Source organism: Oryzias latipes, chromosome 8, assembly GCF_002234675.1.
Source record: "Oryzias latipes chromosome 8, ASM223467v1".
Taxonomy (NCBI): domain Eukaryota; kingdom Metazoa; phylum Chordata; class Actinopteri; order Beloniformes; family Adrianichthyidae; genus Oryzias; species Oryzias latipes.
This window is the reverse complement of record NC_019866.2, coordinates 996,512-1,003,954: the sequence shown is the minus strand read 5'-3', so window position 1 is coordinate 1,003,954 and position 7,443 is coordinate 996,512.

Sequence of the window (7,443 nt, the reverse complement as noted above, 5' to 3'; positions counted from 1 at the left end):
TGACTGCAGCTCTTAATTCAGCTGTGGAGATGTAGAACCTTCCTTCATAGGTCTGAACGGGCTCAAAGGCATCTGATTCGATGTTCATGTTCTTTACGTCTGCATGAGAATCTCCTCCATGTGTTCTTCCAGTCCTGTTGGTTTTTAACCCCCACGCTCATCAGAGGAGGACGCCACGTCTCTCTTAGAAGACATACAGAGACATTATATAATCTTTGCCCTCGCCTGCCACTCGGCTAATCCTCGTTCATCAGTGCAGCTAACACCACTCTGGCTCAGGTTCAAGACTAATCAAGGAGAGATGACTCCTTCATGCAGCATCTGTTTATTCTGAATTTGAATGAATTCAAATCAGTTTTGATGATCAAACTCATAAAAATGCTTCAAATGCAACAAAAAAAACAGATTTCAGTTTTGAGTTTGACAGACGGACGTGGAATCCAATAAAAACTGTCAAACACTTGATTAACAGAGATTTCTAAAAATGTTACCCATGATGCAATGCACAACCAGATTCAAAACTGTCAGCAGTCCTTCAAAAATATGTCAAAATTCATTCTAGCTAATGAAAAAAACATAAACTCAGATTTCTAAATGCAAAAACATTTCAAGTTGGATTTGACTTTGCAGCAAACGCCTTGTTTTTCTTTTCTTTTACTATCCTTTAATCATTTTGATTTTCAGGCTGCTTTTCATCTGAATCCAGTCCGGCTTTTATGGCTGACCACAAAAAACCCACAGCTGAGGGGGTGGAGCCACGTTCAGTTTATGGAAGTGTAATGATGCCAGCAGAGGTTAAATGTAAAGGAAAGTCACACAAATGACAGCTTCAATGTAAACCCATGAATGACTGGAGCTGAATCTGTGCCCAAATGAAAATTTCATCTTTTTTAGGCAGGAGTGCATGAATGAAAGTAGAATGAAAGCCTCTCAGAAATATTGTTTTGGAAGAATTTTAAGCACATCCAACACACAACAGCTCTGTCGCTGTGACCGTGCTGCAGGAAACTCAGGGCTAAATCAACAAAATCCAGAGTCACCTCCAGGTTCATATTAAGATAAGATAAAGATACTTTATTGATCCCAGCTTGGTAAATTGGGTTGTTGCAGCGTCAAGGTTAGGCTCAAAGATACAAACACACAAACAATAGACGACAACAGAGAACAGAACAATCAATCAGAAGAAACATCAGTGATAAACAGTTGGTTTGCATGACAGCTCTGGAGAAAAACAGACTTAAATGAGTTTATCTATTGCACATGGATGATGAGTTCTAGAGTCCAATGGAGTGAGGTAGGAATGGTTTCCTGTAGCGGTTGGTGTGACAGTGAAGCTGCCTTAGCCTCTTGGAGAAGAAGCTCCGCTGACCATCAAGAACAGGATGGAGAGGATGCTCCGGATATCCATGATGGATACGAGCTCATTTAAAGTCCTCCTCTCCATCACAGCTTCAAACGTGTCCATTTTACATCCGATTACGGTGCCAGCTCTTCTGATTAATTTGTTTAGTGTCCCTGGCAGATATGCTGCCCCCCCAGCAGACCACCGAGAAGAACAGAGTGCTGACCATAACAGACTGGTAGAACATCTCAAGCATCCTGCTGCACACGTTGAAGGACCTTCATGGCTTCAGCTGAGTCATCACTCCTCCAAGATGGAAGAAATCCTGTTTTTACTCTGCAGGAATTGGAATTTAAGGCTGGAGAAAATGGGATTAACATGTCTGAATTAAAGATGGTATCTGCTGGAACTGACAGGTTAGAGGGCAGCAGGCTCCGCCCCTTCCTGGAGCAGGTAACCCAAGAGCAGCCGTCAAGAATCAAATCCAGGCAGATCTCAGCTGCTTCACTTTTTCCAATTATAAACCTGGATTAGGGGGGTGGGGTTGGGGGGTCTTCACTGATAGATGACATTTATGTAAATTGGCTTCTAGCGTCTGGATGTGGGTGAAGGAGGAACATCGAGGTGGGGGGGCATCAGCAATCCTGTTGTGGTCATGTGACTTCTGAGCTACTCTTCATTAAACCCAAACGTCCCATCAAAGCTGATTTTTTTTTTCTTTACTTCAAAAAAAAACATTTTAATGTCACAGAGAAAAATATAATAATTGACTATAGTGCAGCTCGTATTGATGGTTCAGGGCTGCTTTCTTTATATTTGACCATATAAGTGCACGATGTCTAAATAACCTAAATAACCAGAAATTGACATCAAAGGAGTTTTGATATTTTTTTTATGTTGAGGAAAAAATGACAATGAGAAGGAAAACCTTATTACATAAAGGAAAAAAAATCCCCAAATACTGTTTTGATCTGAATATCAAATGTCTTCATCATTTCAAGCAAAATCTAAAAACCTGTGTTGTTTTCTAGGACATAGTTTCTGCAGAGCGGCAGGAGTTCACACCCCCAACCTAACATTAAAGGCATCCATCCGTCCAGTTCTGATCCAGATTCCAGCTCAGATGAGGAAAACAGAGACGTTCATGGATCTGTTGGTCTGCAGATGGATGATCAGAAAGGGGCGGAGCATGGAGCCTGTGGCCCCGCCCACTGCAAAGGTTCAGTGATTGATCCGTCAGCTCTTTGTTCAGGCTAAAAGTTCTTCTGCTTCCCCTCCTCTTCAAATCTCAGACGTCATTGTTCAGTCGATGATGTCACACAACGCCGACCTTTTCTGCTTTCTTACTTTCACTTTGATTACTGGAATTTACTTTTCTAACCAGAAACTATATTTTTAATGTTTTGTTTTTTGGAATTTTGTTTTGATTTTTTAAATGTAATGCTGTTTTTTATTTGGTCTCCTTTTTCATTTTTGTTTTTTGCATTGAGTGATTTGTTGATGTGATTTGCACTTCAGGGCCACCGTAGTTTCTGGACTGGAAATGTCTTCAGTCAAATCAAATTAGGTTTAACCAGAAAACAACTGAGAACAAACTCAGCTTCTGCAAAATTCCCAATCAGAATATAATCCCAGCAGTTCACAAACCCAAACAAACACCAATAATATAGAAGATTTCCCCACAGAAGAGGAAAAAAGCCACGTGAGAAGCAGAATCAGTGAGTTGGTGAAAAAGTCTCATCCCAGCGTTTCCCTCAGTGCAGAGCTTTGGCTGCACGCTGACCTGCAGCCTATTATCCCCTCGGCTGAGCCTCCTCTGCTTTCCCGGCTAATCTAATGGAGCTTTCCGTCTATCTGCTCCTGGCAGCCAATCGCTGCAGGTCTCCAGCAAAATGACTGTCATTCCGAACGCCACTCGCAGTATTTTCATTAAATCCTTATCAGGTTGTTTTCCCCCAAATTCTCCAAATTATAAAAACCCCTGTGGGGTGGGGGGTGGGGGGGTGGGGGTTGAGGGGGAGGCCTGTGGAACGACACCGCGGGTGCGAGTTGAAAAAGTTCTCTGAAAAATGAAGTAGTGGGTCCAGAGAAAACTCCCCACAAACAGACAGATGGCGTGGAGCCTTCAATCTATTTACAAAAGTTTAATCAGCTTATGAAGTTTCACACACAGATTGTAAAAGCTGCAAACATTTAATCATCTCTAATCACCCAGGAATGACTGAGCGTTTTTATGATCAGATTTCCCGTTAAAAGCTGCTCAAACCCACAAAACCTGAACCAGAGCCAAAACCTGGTCTGACGGACTCAAACCGTCAGATGGAAGTCAGGCATTCAGCAAAGTTTCCTGTTTTTCAAAGCAATCAATTATTAATCAATCAATCAGTTTGTTATTTGTATAGCACTTATGAAAGCAGAGGCATAAATGTATGTAAAGAAACAATAAAATAAATTGAACAATAAAAGAAAAACATAATAAATGTACAAGCTGGCCCACTAGATCTGCTCACTGGAGTTAAAAACCTGACTAAAAGATGAGTTTTAAAAAGTGTTTTCAAATTACTGACGGTTCTGGTAGAGCTCACAGAAAAGGGGACAATGTTCCAGAGTTCAGGAGCTGCAGCTGAAAAGGCTCCGCCTCCCCGAGTCACGAGTCGAGTCCTGAAAAGGTTTGCAGGTCTCAGGACTCGAGGTGGACGATGAACATGTGACAGCTCAGAAAGATACTGAGCTGCCAGACCCTTCAGACATTTGAAAACCAGAAGTAAAATCTTAAAAATGATTCTAAGACACAGGCAGCCAGTGAAGAGAGCGTAACATTGGAGTCATACTCTCACACCGTCACACTGAAATATGTAAATTAGAAGTTTAGTCTAATGTCCTCAACTGAACTTTAAATTAAAACTCTGGACTAAGATGGATTTTTTCCAATTAAGAGTTTATACTATATTTATGAGGCAATTTTCCGTACTTGTTAGACTACAGGCTTGTGTTAACATGGATAATATGAATAACGCCTGGCATGAAAGCGCCCTCTGACTCCGTTTTGGCCCCGCCCACTTTGGTATAAAAAGACAACAGGGATGTGAAAATACAGACTTTTCTAGAGTAATACTCACTTATCTGCCTATCTACACCCATTCCTTTATTTTTTGTCAGTCCTTAACCTGTCAGTCAGGTCCAGGTGATGGTCCGAGCTGCACATGCTCAGAACCGCACCCCTAAGGGACCCCCTTAGTGTAAAAAAAGACAAACCCGAAAGAAGCAGACGGGTGGAGAAAAATGTCCGTCGTCAGCTTTGAAGAACAAACCATGATGTGGATCTCGTTGGTCTCATCAGGAGCTGGACGCTCTGCGTCATCCAGACGGAGAGCACCTTAAAGGTCATGACCTTAACTCAAGAATCTGCTGGAGCCAAAAACCTCCGACTTGAGGCAGACGGTCTCTCAGAGAGAGTTTGTGGGGAAAGCAGAAGCTGTAAATCTGAGGTCCTCCTCAGAAGAGGCAGAGTGACAGACAGCAGGAGGGACGGCCCACTGTCCCTCAGGTCGGACTGTCAGCTTCCACGCAGACATAGAGCAATATTTGCTTTATAGCATTGATAACGTTGAAGCAAAATGCACAAATTCAAAGTCTCTGTAGGTTTGGTGAGGAATTCAAATAGACTCCTTCCTTTGGTTTGTCTCACAGCGGTTTTCCACTCCACGTCAGGTTTCTGTTCTCTGCTTCGTGTTCGTCAGAGATGAGCTTGACAAAATAATCTGAGAACTTCTGCCGAAAACACGCCTCTGTCCTGTATCTAAAGTCTGCTAAGTGTGTGTGTGTGTGGGGGGGGGGGGGGGTGGGGGGTGGGGGCACTGCAGCTCAGGAGACCAGACAGAGTCCCTGGTCTGTGAGGTGGACCAGGATCCACTCTGTCAGTCAGAATCTGGTCCAGTTTGACCCCTAAAGGGTGAACCCAGGGTGAAGGGTGTAAAACAGGGACGGCGTCCTCCACCCTTATGTCGCTCTGGTACAGCGGCCTGCAACCTTTAACTGTGTAGGAGTCATTTGGACCAGCTTCTTACCGACCAAAACCCAGAAGACCCACTTCACCAATTAGATAAAGACACTTTTGTGCTCACTACGGCATTCATTTATTGCATCCAGCTTTTAAATGTTTATAAAAATACCACATGAGGGAGAAAGGAGCCACAGGTTGCAGACCCCTGGTCTAGTAGATGAACTGCAGCAGATCCAGAGCCGGTCTCTCCAGAGTCTCCATGAGGAGGGACGTGAAAGCCACCAGCTGTTCAGGTGTTAGAGAGCTAACCTCCCTTCATGCGTTTTGCAGAGCCGATGGCTCCTTTTGTTCTACACAGGAAGAGAAAACATTTCATGGTTTTTGCCTCTGGAGCTGTTTTCTAGCTGGTTGCGTTCCTGGACGTGATGTTGATCCAGATGTTCTTGTGCAGAAGCAGCTTCTTCACCTTTTGATTAATCACCTGTATGGAGATTCTCAGAACGGTCCGGGAAACATTTCCAATACCGCTTTTGTCATCATTTCAGACCACGTTGTCTCGGTGTTGGAGAATTCTGCTGATTGAAGGCCAAACGTGGAAGTGGCTCTGCGTCCTCCCATGAAGACTGTCAGAGGAGAATCCTTGTTCTTTGAAATTCACAGACTCTGTTCCACCCGGAGACTTCATCCAGCTCAGGCTCTAACCCCCCACCGGGGCCGCTGTATGAACCAAGGCCGTCCCTCTCTCCTGGACAGTCTGTCATGTGTCAGAGCCAGTCAGGCGTTGAGTTGGACCTTGTTATTCAGAAGCCGGCCCGTCTCGCCCATCTCACTCCCCCAGCGTTTGACTACCTGATTCCCAGGAGAGGAAACGTCCAATTTCCCTGATATTTTACTTTGTAATGAAAGTGTCAGGGAGGGAAGTGAAAAGAAGGAGATGCACCATAAATTCAGGGCTTTGGGGAGCGGCGTGGAGGATAACAGGTCTGTGCCGGTCCAACTGTCGGATGAGTCCATGTTTTATTCACAGCATCTGTTCTCTCTGCTTCAGATCTGCCAGGATGGGGCTTCACCTGCAGCTAAAAGATGACAGGCAGCTTTTTCATCTCAGCCTGCAGACTCTGCCTCACAGGAAACCTCAGGAATAGACCAAATTGGCTCCCTGATTGAAAGATTTTAACAGGATGGGGTTAAAGATCCGACGCAGGAAAAAGCTCCTCTAGTTTGAAACTGACGGTGACTCGTGGAAAATCAGAGAACTTCGATGCAGATCTGAGACTTTGACAGAATGAGAGGCGAGGACACATCTCTAGAAAGAAGATCAGTTCCGAAACACGAGAGGTTGTTCTCAACTGAGAATCAAACTGGTTCTGATGGTTAGAACCCCCTAGAAACACACAAAAACAACCCGTTCAGCAGTTCAGTCACTGCTGGATCTCCACATATTCGTCTCCAGTGGTTTTAGGAACCATAATCTTCTTGAGGCCTTTGAAGATTTGTGGTTCTGAATGCACCACCAGAGTTCTGCTGGGTTGGTTTCTCACAAACCACAAAGACTCGATGCGATGACGTCTGGTTTGCTGCTCCACTTCCTGTGGATCTACGGTGAGCGGTTGGTTCGGAGTGGAAAGAGAAAAACGGAACACCGGAACATCGGTTCCAAGACAAAAGAAGTGAGCGACCGACCGTGAGAGGATTTGTGATGAAGAGAGAACATTTAAAGCTTTCTGTTCTCCCATTTCTAATCAGACATTTAGATCATCTGATGGATGTTCAATGATGTTTAGAGGATCAGGTGACAGAACTTTCCCAAGAGTTTAAGAGGAAAACTGGGAATTTTTTCTGCTGGTTTTCTGTCTGACAGAAAACAGAAATGTTTCACTCACTGACATTAAACTCAGAAGTTTGAATAAATAAATAAAAAAGGTCCAGAGATGGTTATAAACAGGTGTGATTGATCCACCACACCTGTGTCCATGCGGCGAAAAAGCAAATATCTACAGAGAGACAGAACTGAAGCTTTTCTGCTCCGTGACTTTAGTGTCTCCACATTTAAACCCCTCCAAAGACTCATTAGTCAGTTTCAGTGAAAGACCCCCCC